Source organism: Ursus americanus, chromosome 24 (genome assembly GCF_024610735.1).
Source record: "Ursus americanus isolate L20-20 chromosome 24, mUrsAme1.1.p, whole genome shotgun sequence".
NCBI lineage: Eukaryota > Metazoa > Chordata > Mammalia > Carnivora > Ursidae > Ursus > Ursus americanus.
Window position 1 is genome coordinate 6,807,746 of NC_142150.1, and position 16,420 is coordinate 6,824,165.

The 16,420-nt window shown below is 41.2% G+C and overlaps 1 protein-coding gene across 4 annotated transcripts in view; it reads left to right on the forward strand.

Annotated features, from left to right (window-relative positions):
* Positions 1–13,445: 13,445 nt before the first annotated feature.
* The window catches only part of NUCB2 (nucleobindin 2), a 44,736-nt gene continuing 41,761 nt past the window's right edge, over positions 13,446–16,420 (forward strand). For 2 of the 4 annotated variants that reach the window (XM_045796595.2, XM_045796599.2), the window contains exon 1: positions 13,455–13,611. The gene's annotated coding sequence lies outside the window, so the exon portion shown is untranslated. Of the gene's footprint in view, positions 13,612–15,057; positions 15,162–16,420 lie in introns of those variants that run through there. The other 2 variants (XM_045796596.2, XM_087855331.1) reach the window with 2 other exon arrangements.

The following is a 16,420-nucleotide window of genomic DNA, read 5'->3' on the forward strand; positions in this document are numbered from 1 at the left end:
CAGAGAGAGAAAGAGAGAGAGCACAAGCAGGAGGAGTGGCAGGCAGAGGGAGTGGGAGAAGCAGGCTCTCTGCTGAGCAAGGAGCCAATGTGGGGCTCGATTCCAGGACCCTGGGATCATGACCTGAGCCGAAGGCAGATGCTTAACTCACTGAGCCACCCAGGTGCCCCAATTTCCAAATTTTTAAAAATATGAGACTGATACTAAGTTAATAAATGGACAATCATCGAATACCTAGGTAAGTTCTAAATAATGTCGATACTGCATCATTGGTTATTACTAAGCATAGTTTAAGGTGTACATAGTTTTTTTTTTTTTAAGATTTTATTTATTTATTCGACAGAGGGCCAGAGAGTACAAGCAGGGGAGCAGCAGAAGGAGAGGGAGAAGCAGACCCCCACCGAGCAGGGAGCCCCATGTGGGGCTCGATCCCAGGACCCCGGGATGATGACCTAAGCCGAAGGCAGACGCCCAACCATCTGAGCCACCCAGGTGCCCCCTAAGGTGTACATAGTTTTGCTTCTTATTTTTATATGCCATGGAGAAGCTATAATAAGCATGTTAATAAACATGTTTGCTTTTGCTATTCTAAGAAGTTGAAAAGATACATATGTTATATTACATGTATTCATGAGCTTTGCTAGTCTGCTAGAAAACTCCTGTACAACAGGCAGTTCTCATTTATCCATCCTCCCAGTTTTCTTTGTGCAATAGAATTTAGTTACTTTGGTTAAATGTTAGCCAATATAAGTGGTTCAGACTATTCTAGGAGCAATACTGACAGAGAAAGATAACCATGTATGTCTTTCTGTTTCTTTAAGAGAAAAGAATATGTTGTGTTCTAAAGAAGAAATTTTCAAATTTTTTAGTCTCCAGATTCCTTTTCACTCATACTTATCATATTGGAAATCAAACCAAAAAAATTTTAAAGACTTTTTTCGTGATTAAAGTTAGCAATGATGATTCCATTGCATGTTAACATACAATAAATAACATCTTAGTATTATTATGAAATAGCTTTGACTTTTGGATCTGAAAGGGAACTAATGACCTAAATTATAGAATGTCAGTTTATTTCAGAAAATTAAAGAGCATAGTGAAGGAGAAAACTTAAAAAGTCAATTTTATTTGCCTTGTGTCCATTTGGGCTACACAGCAAAAGAAACTATCAATAAAAAGAAAAGGCAAACTACGGACTCTCACAAATATTAAAATGGCTATTATTTTAAAAAAAGAGAAGATAACAAGTGTTCATGAGGGCGTGGGAAAAGGGGAACCCTGGTATAATGTTGATGGGAATGTAATGGTACAGCCATTATGGACAATAGTATGGAAGTTCCTCAAAAAATTAAAAATAGAGCTATCATATGATCCAGCAATCCCAGTTTTGGATATTTATCCAAAGGAATTGAAATCAGGATCTTGAAGAGATAACTACACTCTCATATTAACTGGAGCAGTATTTACAATTGCCAAGACACAGAAACCTAAAAAATTTTATCAATAGATGAATGGATAAAGAAAATGTGGTACATACAAACAATGGAATATTATTCAGCTTCAAACAGAAAAAGAATCCTGCCATTTGCAACAACATGGGATGGACCCGGAGGACATTACACTAAGTGAAATAAGCCAGACGTAAAAGCACAAATACTGAATGATCTTACTTATATGGGGAATTTAAGGTAGTCCAGCTCATAGAAGCAGAGAGTAGAGTGATGGTTACCAGGGGCTGGAGAGAGGGGAAATTGGGGAGGTGGTAGTCAAAGGGTCAAATTCCAGATAAATAAGTACTGGAGATCTACTATACAGCATAGCGCCTATAGCTAACAATCCTACATTATACATTTAAAATTTGCTAACAGGGGCGCCTGGGTGGCTCAGTCAGTTAAGCGTCTGCCTTCAACTCAGGTCATGATCCCAGCGTCCTGGGATTGAGCCCCACATTGGGCTCCCTGCTCAGTGGGAAGTCTGCTTCTCCCTTTCCCTCTGCCACTCTGCCAGCTTGTGCTCTCTCTCTCTCTCTCTCTCACTCTCTCTCTCAAATAAATAAATAAAATATTTTTTAAAAATTTGCTAACAGAGTAGATCTTACATTAAGTGGTGTTACAACACACACACTAACAACAACAGTAAAGAGAGTGGGAGGAAACTTTGGGAAGTGATACATATGTGTGGCCTTGCTGGTGGTGATGATTTCACAGGTGTATACTTATCTCCAAACTCATCGAGTTGTATACGTTAAATAGGTATAGCTTTTTACATGCCAATCATTGCTCAATAAAGTAGCACAAAAAAGTAAAAAAAAAAAAATTTGCTTATAGTTCTTTTGGTCTTTAGCCTAAGTGTATATATGCCAAAATATTGTGCTCAAAAGTTACTCGAGTTATTAATTGCCTTTATCTTTGAATTTTGACCACATTCTGGTTTGACCTAGTTCCTGATTTGAGTTATGGGCTAATTGCATAGCCAAGGAAAATCCTGAACCAATCTATAGCCCAAACTGGAACCCCTATCTAAGATCAAACCTGCTGACCAGTCCAAGTGTATCAGCTCAGAAATCAGGTTACAGTTCAGTCAGAATCCCAGCCAGTACCACCTCAAGACACTGTGGCACCCAGGCTGGTACTGACATAGATAAACAACCACATTGTCCTCAGCTAAGAGATCAGCCCAACTCAGAACATAGTCATGTGCCAGCGCAGCTTGACACAGAAACCAAATCACTCCTGACTAAGCCAGATGAGAACCAAAGCCCGGTTTACGATGGCCCAGAGCCCGGTATAGGCTGGCTCATTCCCAGACTCATTCCCTCGTTAATTTATTCAACACGTGTTTATTATAGGCTTACTAGGTTCCAGGCACTGTGGTAGGTATTAATGCTTATCTGGGCATTGGAGGACTCCTGAGAGGCCTGCATCACCCTAGTCACCTAAATGCACAGTCGAGCTCTTCTATTGCAGTCAACACTCCTGACTAGTGTCATCAGATAAGTTCTCGCAGAATTTTCTCATGACGTCATATACTGCTTCATCCCCTTATGGCAATTTTTTATTATGCAATAGCAAAGTCCATCATGACCTGACCCCATAACCTTTTGACCCAGTAGATTTCTATATCTGCTTAGGACCATTTATTCAACAAATATTTATTAAATGTTTTTAGATTACTAAGTCCTGGAGACACAAAAATACTGCCTTTAAGTAACTCACTGTCTTTATTTCTACCAAAGGAGATTAATACATTTAAAAAAAAGCCTACTGCAGTTCTATAACAAAGGTATAACTTCTTTAATAATGGTATCTTCAAAACTCTATGAGAGCCTAATAGGGGAGTTATTTCTTCGTGCTAGGAGATCATGGTTAGGGGAAGTGATTTCTCCACTGTTCCTTGAAGAATGACTAGAGGTTTTGTGAGAGAGAGAGACAGTCCAAGAAAAGCCGCAGTCTAAGCCGTGGGCAGTAAGGAGACTAGGATGCTCCGAGGACAAATAATTGGCGATGTTATGGAACACCTTCTTCAAAGGAATACCTTTGACGATATAATGGTTAATACCACTTCAGGGTAATGGGATTTGTTCTAAACCTGACCCAAGGATGTTTGACACCAAGGATATCTGACAACAAACATGTAATAAGAATTATGCCAATACTAGTGAATTTTTTTGGAAAGTATCTTATGAATTAAATTCCACTGATCCAGTTCGATTTCTTGAATAATGAATAGGCTGCAAAGCTCTCAAATACATAATGGGGGCAAAATGCTCTGAGGTGAGAGGGGCAGATCAGAAAGAGTTTTCTTGGGATTAAAAGGGCAGGATATAAATATTCTGCTGCTTCTATCCTTGTCACGATAATTTTCCAAGGTCTGTATACCTTCTATGTCATAGATTACCTTTACCTCTTATGACATATTTCCTCAACATCGACTCACCTTTTTGTTCTATGGAGTTCCCCAAACCAGTGTCATGAATGGAAATGCCCACAGGTGCTCGGTGGATGATATGAGTAAAGCTAGCTAAGTGGGGACTGGTAAACGAAGAGTATCTGCCTCATCCAAAGAAGGAAGCCATAATTTTGCTCCAGCCAGCCACTGCCATGTAGGAATGCAGACTAAGGCTTGTCAGAACTCCAACATTTTCAAGAGAAGCCAGAAATTCTGATTTTTATTATGGAAATTCTCAACTTGGCAACTAATTGGAAAAAAAAAAAAAAAAAAAAGCAACCCTCTAAGCAGGCCAACAGAACATGTCTGTGGGCCTGATTCTACTCCTGGGCACAAGTTTGTGAGACTTTGTCTGAAACTTTCCTCGTTTTCTGTGATATCATACTTGAAGGAATGAAGGACTGTTCCATCTTCTTCTGACATTACTGATTTCCCAAATATGGACTCACCTTCTTCTTCTTGTGAAGTACTATTTGGCACCACCCTCTAGCGATTTCAGAGTTTGCTCACCCCTTTAAACATCAATTTTTACCCCCTCCTTGTGATATCACGAACTATGCCAATAATCTTCCCCTTCTTTCTTGCCTGGTCACGCCCTTTACGACATCTGAATGGCCTTACCACCTTGGAATGACAACTCATTTCTTCATACCTTTACAGTCCTTTGCATATTTCTTTGCATCCTCCCCCTGTGTCATGATGAGTAACCTCATCCCAGGACTGCAGCTTGGGATGGGGAGTGGGAAGATACAGTCTGTATGGCATCACAAAACGATGAGGTTGTTTGGAAAAGTTCATGGTGTCATAAGACATGTCTGCATTAACAGAGATTTTAAAAAGAATCATAAAAGTTAGGGAAGGATGCTTAAAAACTGTGATTTAGATCTCTTTAGAGTGAATAAAAAGTATAAAATTAGTTTTCCAAGTATTTCAGGTTAACTTTTATCATATCATATCGTAAGATATCATTATGATATCTTTACAGAGACTTTGCTCTCTGGATATACTGTCTGTTTTTTAGGTGGAGTGAGAGGTTATCTTTTTTTAACTTCATGGAATGAAAATTCAGAGATTAGGAATAAGATTTCTATAACTGCAGTCATTGCACATTTTAAGTTTTTTGCTGGAAGGAAAAAAATTATGAATGTAGCCCATAGCATTTATTTGATCCTGATCCTTATTGCAGCATGACTGAATTTTATTCTCACTAAATTTTTATAATCCATGAAATATATAACTCAAGATTCCTCATACTACTTTGTATGAAATAGTTTATCCTTTCTTTTTTTTTTAAGATGGCTAAGTGGGAGTAGGATTATTATTTTAAGGATCTTATAAAACTTTTTGGGTAGGGATAGACTAGTTGTTAAAGTAAGAGGCTCTTGAAATTATGGTCATTGTAACATGGATCTAGATATTATGATTTATGGTTATTAGTATTTATCTCCTATGTGTTAGTCACTATAATATCGGTGGGCAGAAGATAAAATTTCCATTCCATTTCTAAAGAAGAAAAGAAAAAAAGAAAAATCAAATCCTTTTGCCAAAACACTGAGAAAAAAGAAATCCTAACAACATAATGGCCTAACATAATTAGGTGATTTTCCTTTCATTCATTCAACAAATATGTATTGATTGCCTACTATATGCATCAGACACTGTTTTAGCTTTGGATAAACAGTAATAAACCAGGGGCGCCTGGGTGGCACAGCGGTTGGGCGTCTGCCTTCGGCTCAGGGCGTGATCCCGGCGTTCTGGGATCGAGCTCCCCATCAGGCTCCTCCGCTATGAGCCTGCTTCTCCCTCTCCCACTCCCCCTGCTTGTGTTCCCTCTCTTGCTGGCTGTCTCTATCTCTGTCAAATAAATAAAATCCATAAAAAAAAACAGTAATAAACCAAGTATTGTCTATCCTCTCATGAATCTTATGGTCTAGTGAAAGAGACAAAGAAAAATTATTAAGGAAAGAAGTGTATAGATGTGAATATCTGTATATGTAAATGAATTTGTGCATTTATGTGCACACACACACACACACACACACACACCATCAGGGAGAATAACGGAAAGGAAGAGAGGGAAGCTATTTTACATTGAGTGGTTAGAGTAGACCTTTCTGAGGCAGTGGCCCTCGAGTTCTAATAAATAAGAAAGATCCAGTCATACAAAATGTAGGGGAAATAGTGGTCTGCTGAAGTGGGTACAGCTTGGGTGAAAGCCTTAGCTGGGAATGGTTTCTAAGAACAAAGAAACCAACATGGCTAGAGCATAGTGACTGAGAAGAAGGTGGTGAGAAACGAGGCTGAACAGAAAGACAGGAGGTATCAGGAAGATCCTTGAAAGAGAATGAAGAGTTTGGATGAGAAGCCATTGTTTTCAAGTAGAGTAGTGCTAAGTTTTATTTTTTATTTTACTTTTTAAAAAGATTTATTTATTTATTTATTTATTTATTTATTTATTTATTTATTTAATTTTAAACAGCATGAGAGTAGTGGGGGTGGAGGGAGAAAGAGTCCCAAGCAGACTCTGTGCTGACCGCAGAGCCAGACGTGGGGCCCAGCCTCATGACCTGAGCAGAAACCAAGAATCAGAGACAAGGACACTTAACCGACTGTGCCCCGAGCAGTGCTACGTTTTAAAGATCATCCCCAACTGCTGTGTGGAGAATGGATTGTAGGGGATCAGAGTGGGAGTAGGAACTAGTTTGAAGCTAGTTGCGGTATTCCAGTGAGAAATGATGATGACTTGGCCGAGGCTGGTAGCAGGAGAAAGTGGTCGTGTATCTTAGAGGTAGAATCAACAGAACGTGTTGATGGATTAGGTAGGTGGTGCGAAGGGAAACTAAGAATCAAGTATGACTCACAGGGTTTGGCTTGAGCAACTGGCATACCTCTGGGAAGCAGATGTCCAGACAGGGCTAGGTATGCAAAAGGTTTATCAGAGGATAACACTTCTGAAAGGAAAAGAGGCAGAAGCAGAAATGTAAAGGGGGAGGTCGCCAGCAGTGACGCAAACCTGACAGTCTCTGCAGCTCAATGGGGAGCTCTTGGGCAAAGATGGCGAGTTAGTGGAGTTCTACACTGGCCTAGGCCCTTGTCCTACCACCTTGCTCATTCATTGCTGGGAGCCTCCCCAAGAAGAATATGGTCTCAGTTATACCAGAAGAAGAGTGTAACTTTGGCTCTAAAAGCTGAAGTGGACCCTGAAGCAAATAAGAGCTAGAGGCTGTCAGCTAACCACACTCCTCACGGCTGGGCAGCCAGTCCTTTCTTGAAGGGGAATATCAGCAGCATATCCCCGTATCTCCCACAGGGAGCAACAGGTAGGAAAAGATCAAGAATTTAGTTTTATTTTATTTTATTTTACTTTTTAAGATTTATTTATTTATTTGACACAGAGAGAGACAGCCAGTGAGAGACAGAACACAAGCAGGGGGAGTGGGAGAGGAAGAATTTAGTTTTAAACAAGAGGGAGATGAAGTTAGTTAATTATGTCATTGATTCCTCAAATACTTATTGAGCTTCTGTAATAGGCCATTCAGATAGAAATACTATGCACAGGGGCGCCTGGGAGGCTCAGTTGGTTAAGCATTTGCCTTTGGCTGAGGTCAGGACACCAGGACTCTGGGATTGAGACCCAAGTAAGTCTCCCCCTCAGCAGGGAGTCTGCTTTTTCTCTGTCCCTCTTCCCCACTCATGCTCTTTCTTCTCTCTTTCTCAAATAAATAAATAAAATCTAAAAAAAAAGAAAAGAAAAAAGAAAAGTACTATGCACATAGTTGCAGGCAGTCTAGATTTCAAAAGAGATGTATGGGCTGGAGATACTTACTTGAGAATTAGCATATGTATGATATTTAAGGTCATGGACTGGCTGGGATCATCCAGTAAAAGACAAAATTGTTTTTAACCTTGAGAGATTTTTTTTTTTTTTCTGGGGACTGCTTGGAGGCAATTTGGGTTGTCACATTGACGAGAGAGACAAGGAGGTAGGGTCAGGGATGTAAAACATCCTGAAATATGGGAAACATGGGAAATCCTGCCCAATGAAGAAGTGTCCAACACAAACACCAATAGTGCCCTTGTGGAAAAATTGGATGTAGACAGAGAAATGGTTCCAGAATCAACCCCTGGGACATTTCAACTTTTAGAAGCTGTGTAATGGAGAAAAATGTCTCAGTCTCAGGAGAATGAAAAGGAGTATCTAGAAAGGTAGAAAGAAAACTAGGAGAAAATGGTATGGTATCAGATGCCAAGAGTGCAAAGTGTTTCAAGGAGAGAGAAGTTAGCAGCAGAGAATTCTCCAAATAGTTGAATAAGATGAGGACAGAAAATTGTCCATTCACAAGTGAGCTTGATAAGAGCAATCTCAGAGGAGAGGAGGAGATAGGAACCAGACTGGCATAAGCTGAGAGTAAAAGGGAGGGGAGCAAGTAGAGAAAGGGATATTTAAAGAAATTTGCACAAATAATAACCAGAGGAACAAGTTATAGGGTGGAATCAACGTAAGGATTTTATTTCTCATATTTCATTATGAAAGTTTTAAACATACAGAAAAATTGAACGAATTTCACGGTAAATATCACCAAATTCTATAATAAAAGCGTTACTCTATTGGTTTTATCACATCCTTTTATCTATCAATAAGGAAGGGATTTTTAAAGATGGAAAACACTCCTAGAGCGTGTTTGTATGCCCAGAGTGTGATTCAATAGCTAGCGGAGATTAATGACACAGGGAAGACAGGGGATGGCCAAGTGAGAAAAATGAAGTCCTTGAGAACTGAGGGGAATGGATTCAGGTAAAGGGACTGCCTTTTATTGTTACAGAAGGAAAGAAAGAGGAAATAGTTACAGAATCATGTAGGTTTGTGGATCTGATAGTAGGAAAACGTGGCAGATGCTACACTGTTGCCTAACAGCTTAGACCCTCTTCTCTTGCTAATAGAACCCAAAATTTGGCACCACTGGCCCAGACCCAGGGAGTTAATAGTGACTGGTCTCAGCCAGTCATGACTACTGCATTCCCCTTTGCCAGACACTAACTTTCCCATCATATCTTGTAGCTAAGAGAATGGCCATAGAACCTATTTCTGCTCAATGGAACTTAAGGGTTGTTTGCTAAAGGGGCTTCAGTGAAAGCTTTTCCTTTCCTGAGAAAAGGGGAGGGAACTTCTCACATAAAAGGTCCTTTTGCTATCTTCGTCCAGCTCCTGTGTTTTTCTTATTTTTGCATGTGGTCAAGTTCATAATGCAGGAAGTATGATAGCCATCTTTCAACCTTCAATAAACTTGAAGATGAAAAGCCAAAGCTGAGAGAAGGCAAGAGGTGGGCAATATGATGATATTGTTTAGCAGCTGAACCAATCAACGCCAACAACGATCTCCTCCAGACTTACTTGTATCACAGAAAAATAAACTCCAATTCGTTGAAGCCCTTGTGGTCAGGTTTTATGTCACTTTAGCTGAATACAGATACACAATATGAGGCTATCCCTTTTTTCTCCTGAACACCTCTTCCTACCTTGATCCTGATTACAGACTCTATTCCCATGCCACAGGAATAAATACCTGATCTAAACAGAACTTGGATTCCTTCTGCTGAAAATTTTTAACTCGATTAGGAATACCCAAAGGCAGAAGGAGATAATCTATTATCCCTTCTAGAAAGAAGGCCCAAAATCTCTTGCCCCTGTGATTGTTTCCCTGCTTAGTCTGTCTAGAGTTACTCAATTATCCTCTCAATGAATCCCCCTTTTCTTAAAGTTAGCTAGAATTGGTTTCTGTTGCTTTAAACCAATGGTTCTCAACTAGGGGGATTTTGCCTCTTAATGACTATCTGGCAAAGTCTGGAGATATTTTTGGTTGACACAACCGAGGGTAGGTATTTTTGGCATCTAGAGTATAGATATCAGGGATGCTGGTAACATCTATAATACACGGGACAATGCCTGACAACAAAACATATTTGACCCAAAGTGTCAATGGTGCTGCTGTTGAGAAACCCTGCTTTAAAACAAGATTTCCTTAACTTGTACAAGGTGGTTCTCAACAAAGGTGACTTAGGGTTAGGTGCAAATGAGTGGGAAGGAAGAATGGAAGGTCTAAGGAGCAAGAAGTGTGGAATGACCTTCGAAGGTATGCAAGACAGAATATGCTAGAGAAATATTGGAGAATTGCTGGGCAGTGGTTAGGGTCTGTCTGAGGTTGGTGACCATGAATTTAGAGACATGGGCCTAGAGATCAGGTCCTGAGTGGAACTCAAGATGCTTAACTGACTGAGCCACCCAGCTGCCCTGCTAAGAGAGTAAATCTTAAAAAGTCTCATCATAAGAAAAAATTTGTTACTATGTCTGGTGATGGATGTCAACTAGACTTATTGTGGTGATCATTTCACAATATATATATTTGAATATATAATTTTGAAACATTATGTTGTATATGTGAAACTAATATAATGTTATTTGTCAATTATACTTCAATAAAGAGAAAAAAAGAAGAAAAAACACTGATGAAATCAAGTTGATCTGGAGATAACTGGTATCCCCTAGAGCTTGTTAGAAATGCAGAATCTCAGCCCTCATTGTAGTTCTACTGAACCAGAATCTGCATTTTAACAAAATCCCCAGGTGATTTGTATGCACATTAGGGTCTGAAAAGCAAAGGGTCAGAGGATTTGATGAAGGTGAAAATTTTTGTGCTGAGGATGCTGAAAAGAAGCTTCTGGCAGAATTTTCTAAATCGGAGGTTAGCAAAAAAATTTTTTTTTCTGTAAAGACCTATGTAGTAAATATTTTTAGCTTTGAAGGCCAGTCTCTGCTACAACCACTCCACGCTGCCATTGTAGTATGACAGCCACCAGGGACGATTCATAAACAACTGAGTGTGACTGTTGAGTATGCCTGTGTTCCAATACAACTATTTGCAAAAACAGGCAGTCGGTTCATTTGGTCCAATAGCCATAATTTGCTGACCTCTGATCTAGACCTTAGTAAAATGAGAAAGTCTTGGCTCCCATGTAGAGTGTACTGTTGAGTGTTCTTGTTTCTGATTACTTACTGTCTCTTGTCAGTAAATACTCCTGCCTTCCTCTCCCCTCTTCTGAAGACAATGAAGAATTTGGCCAGCTGGTGTTCTGTGGGATCCTAGAAGTGAGAAGGGGGAGAACTGAAGTATTAGGAAGCCAGAATCTCCTTGACGTCCTTTTTTTCTGCCTGAAGTACGAAGGGATGTACTACGGGGCAGGCTTCTTTATTGCCTCCGTGTTAGAGATGGGGAAGCGATGTTATGGAGAGAGGTTAAGTAACTTGCCAGAGGAAATTCAGTTAATAAAGGTAGAGCTGGATTTTTAATCCAGATAGGATGGGGACCCAGTTCTGACTCCAAAATCTTGTTTTTTCCCTTGTAAAATGCAATAATAGTATGTTCTCCATCCTCCTCCCCATCAGATTTTCCATCAGTGTTAACCCCCCACGTTTTGGGTTACCTATTAAGTAAAGTAACATTTCCTTATTAGTCCTTCAGATCATAGCATGTTTCCAGGGCTCATTATCAACATTTCTATTTTTCTCTACCACAAAACAATCTTTATTAGTATAAGAGATGATGTTGCCTGCTTTATATGAACATGACATTCTGAAATATTTTCCTCAGCAATTTCTCCTAATCTTGGATCTTGCTCTTTAATCTTTGTTTGCCCCATCTTCCTTGTCTTCTCTTTTTTGTTCATGCCCGAATATTGCTGAGAATAATGCTGACATCTCAGTCACCAAGCTAGTGTACATTATCCTTTTCCTTTCATCTTATTGTTGGACTAATCCAATTTTCTTATTTTCCATTCTTAATCTCCACTGGATCACTATAAATAACCTGATACATTATTATCAGATCTTTCAGGGTGTCCCCTTAAAGGGTCTATCCCAAATCTTAGTGCCCGGATCAGGCACTATGTGTTTGGCTCTCTGGTAGATAATGGGTAATAAAAATGTGCAAGATGTATTTACAGTTTAGTGTTTTCCACAATGTTGGGATGTGGTATTGTCTCCTGATCTGACACTAACATTGATTACTAATGATATATAACCAATACACAACAATATTTCCCATGTTTTTCACGTTGAAATTCAGTGCTCCTACACCATCACCTCTTGAATATTCTTTCTTACTCCAGTGCTTTTACCTCTTCAATCTATCCATCAGAACAGAACATGATTATTTTCCTTACCTTTGCCTCTGCTATTAAACCTTCATTAGAGGCAGAATCACAACATCCTAAGACTTTGATGATGATAAGGGAGATAGTTTAAGATTTTGATTTAAAGAAAATGGACAAGTGTTTCTAACTGAACCTTAAAAAGGTTTGAGGCACTGTTCTAAGCATGTCGATGAGAAGTAAGAGGAAAGTTTGCTGGTCTTGCAATCCAAAGACTTGAATTACAGTCCTAGCTCAGCCACTAGGGTAAGAATGGCTAACATTTATTGAGCACTTAGTATGTACTAGTTACTTTTCTACTGTTATGCTGTATGGAGGGGGATACAATTATATTCCCCATTTTACAGACAAGGAAACCGAGGCACAAAGTGCTTAAGTAACTTGGAGTTGGTATGGTAAGCTGAATCCGGTTTTGCAACATAAGCAGTCTGGCTCCAAACTGGTGCAGTTTGTTACTACCCGCCTTTATTTCCTGGTAAAAAGAAGCAAGCAGGATTAACATACACGCAGCAGGTTCTGTACCGGTTTTCTGCAATGTTCTACTCATTTAATCTTCACTAAGAACTCTGAGGTAGGTACCATTTTTTACAAGCTAGAAGACCAAGGCTCAGAGCGGTACAATTATTTGGCACACATGCTTTGAAATCAGCCTCGAGGCTCCAAAAGCTTCTCTAACCCTCAAACCACGTATATCTTTGAGCCTCAGTTTTCCCACCTTTAAAGTGAGGGGGAGTGCCGTAATGCCTCAGTTCTCCGAGGGGAGGCTATAGAGAAAAGAGGTCTGTGCGCGGAACGGTGTGACAGAAGGGGTAGTTAAGAAGCAATCAACCTCAGTGGCCGGGGGCCCTGCATAACCGGGGTTGGTGAGGATGCGGTTACGAGAAAGATTCCCGCCGTGGAGGAGACTGGGGGGGGGGGTGTCACCCCGAGCGAGGCCTATAGGCGAAAATGGGCCTGATAGCCTATCTCTGATCCGTCTGAGCGCTGCGGGCGCAGGCCAGCGGCCAAGGGGGAGGCGATCCCTGGGGCTTTGTCCCGATCCCGGGACAGCACCTCACCCGCCCAAATCCTGCTTCGCAGGTTTCTCCATGAGAGCTGAAGAAGGAAGGGGCGCGGCTTGCCCGCCCGCGTCGCAGAGCGCCACGTCCCTCTTGGCTTAGGCTCCCCCAGGCTCCTTCGCTTTCCTGGTCCACGCCGCCCGCCTCTCAGCCCCCGGGCGCGGCCTCGTCTCCGACCCCGCCAATCCGCAACTTCCGCCATCCTAGTCGGACCAATCAGAGGCTGTCGGAGGGGCGGGGACTGTCGCCAAGGCAGCGAAGAGGCGGGAGCGCGCGGTCAGCAGCGGTACAGAGCAAAACCGCGGGCGGGGGGCTGGAGAGACAGGTTTATGTACTGCGTGCATTCAGCAGGCGGAGCCTCGAGCGCCGAGACCCGGCTTGGTAAGGCCGGGGGCCCGAGGTGGGTGCGGATCATCGCGGCGGGAGGCTGGAGCGGGTCCGGAGATAGGGCTCAGGGCTTCGCCTGCCCTACGCTGCAGTGAGAATGGCGGGGGGAACCGCACAGTCGGCGGGCGCCAGTGGAGGGGCGCTTCCAGTTGCAGCCTGAGGCGTGGGGTCCCTTTTTCCATTCCACTCGCAGCAGTGCACCCAAGCTTTCTTTGGGGTAGATGAAGGCGATAGGCTCTTGGCGGGGAGCAGGCGTGGGTGAGTGCAGGACCGAGACCCCGACAGGGTCCAGCCTCGCCTTGGCAGGTCGATGGGCGAGGGAGGTGCCCACTGAGAAGGGGGGTGTACCCACCAGTGCCCTGCTGATGCACATCACTCCCGGGGCGGTCAAGCAAAACTAGGCCGGCGAATCCAGCTCTTCTGCCTGTCTGTTAACCCCGCAACCCCTGACACTTGGAGAAAGTTCGTGTCAGCTGTGGTTATTGTTTTCCCTTAAGTGAGAAGTCACTGCTGTGAGATGAGCTCTTTCTGTTTCTGAAATAGTACTTCCACTTCCTTGCTGCACTTCCTAAATGGTAACTCAGCGAATGAATGTAGTTGTTTTTGTGGTCGGTGCTGGCAAGTGGTCTTGCTAGGCAATCATTTTACAATATCCAGATACATTTTTTAAAGATTTTATGTATTTGTCAGAGAGAGTGAGCACAAGCAGAGGGAGCGGCAGGCAGAAGGAAAAGCAGGCACCCCGCTGAGCAGAGAGCCGGGCATGGGGCTCGATCGCCCAACCCTGGTATCATGACCTGAACCAAAGGCAGTCGCTCAACGGACTGAGCCACCTAGGCGGCCCGCAATATCCCGATATTGTATAATATCGAGACAGAAACAGGGAGAGAGGGAGAGAAAGAAAGAGGGAGGGAGAAAATGTGAACATGACCCTTGAACCATTATTCTGATTTCTGGGAGACAGAACCTCTTGAGATTCTCAGTGTCCACTAAACTCCTAAATTGGATAATGTATACTTACACAATTGAATAAGTAAGTGCTCCCATCTAAGCCTTTTATTAAGGCTATTAAATCCATGGGTGAATATGAACATCAAACCACCTACTATTCTCTTGGCTAAAAAAGGGAGAAGGGGGAGGAGGGAGGGTAAATGCAAATATTTCTGATAGTCAATTCTGTCTGAAGGAGATTCTGGACTTTCTCTAAAGAATCGGGAAAAAATGTGGAGACAGTTGCTTTAAAGAATTTATTAAAAGTAGTATATGGTTAATAGATTTGGATCTAATATGCAAATATTTCTGATAGTTTTCTTTGAAGGAGATTCTGGACTTCCCCTGTAAGAATTGAAAGAATCGAGGAGACATTTGCTTTAAAGAATTTGTTAAAAGCAGTATGACTAGATTTGGATCCTATAACCTGTAGCTTCTTTTAAGATTTATTTAAATTTTTGTTTCTTAGGGCCTTCCTTGGTGAATTCTGTTGAATAGTCAGGCAATACCCAGATTTTTGCATCTTGTCCCTCATAGAAATTACCTCAGGATTCATCTTGATTGAAGCTGAATGTGAGTTCTTGTTTCGTAAAACTTGATCAGCAAGTTCAACAAATGCCGAACAAATGTCTCAACAAATGTTCGTCAGTTAATAGGGCCCAAAATTTTTTAAAAAATGGAGATTTAGAATGAGAAATCTCAAATACTATTACTCTTGTGATTGGGGTGAACGTGGAAACTCCTGTTTCTCATCTCGTTCTCTAAACTCTCCATGATCTGGTCTAACTTTCTAGTGAAAAATTCATTTCCGCCTCCTTGTGGTTACTCGTGTTGTTCTCTTGCAGCAGTCTTTTTTTTTTTTTTTAAAGATTATATTTATGTATTCGACAGACATAGAGACAGCCAGCGAGAGAGGGAACACAAGCAGGGGGAGTGGGAGAGGAAGAAGCAGGCTCATAGCGGAGGAGCCTGATATGGGGCTCGATTCCATAACGCCAGGATCACGCCCTGAGCCGAAGGCAGACACTTAACCACTGTGCCACCCAGGCACCTCCTTGCAGCAGTCTTAATATACCTGTCTTGCCATGGCCAAAGTCCTGGTTGTGTTCACCTTAATCTGCGGATTGGTACTTACTGTTCAACTTTTGCCAAGTTGGTCTGTGCCCTGTAAATACCAGTTAAAACGAAATGCACAGAGAAAACAATGAGGGTACTTTTCAAAACACTAGTTATTGATCATGGTTGCTAAAATAGACTCTCGGTAGCATGATCAATACCAGTGTCTTTTCCTTTGGGGACATGTTGTATATCTCTATAGATATATCCAATTAATTTTGTTGTTTAGAATAATGTTTAAGTTGCTTTCCACTTTCTCAGGGCCCTTTTGATGACTGAGGAAAATACCCTTTTAAGTATTGCGTAGCCTGAAGAATCAAGTGTTAATACGTTTTTAAAATGTATTGAAAGTAATCCTTGAAATGGATAATCTTTTAAGTATTGTGAGTAATTGAGTTGACTGTATTTGGTATGATAGATGATTAACTTTTTCTGAATATCTGAAGGTCTAGAAGGGGGAAATTTGTTATTTTTATGTTGGATATGTGCAATTAGTTCATAGGCCTTAAAAACATGCTCCTCACAATTTCAAATAATTTATTTAAGGAAAAAATCTCAATCACATATTGATTTTCAATCCAAAGTTAAAAAAAAAAAACATGAAATGGTGAAAATTATTCTTGATTAGAATTTGATGGCCAGATTCCAATCCTGGCTCTGTCAAATAGTTTTGGCCAGGTCACTTAGCTTCCTTATGCTTTGTAAACTTTTATAAA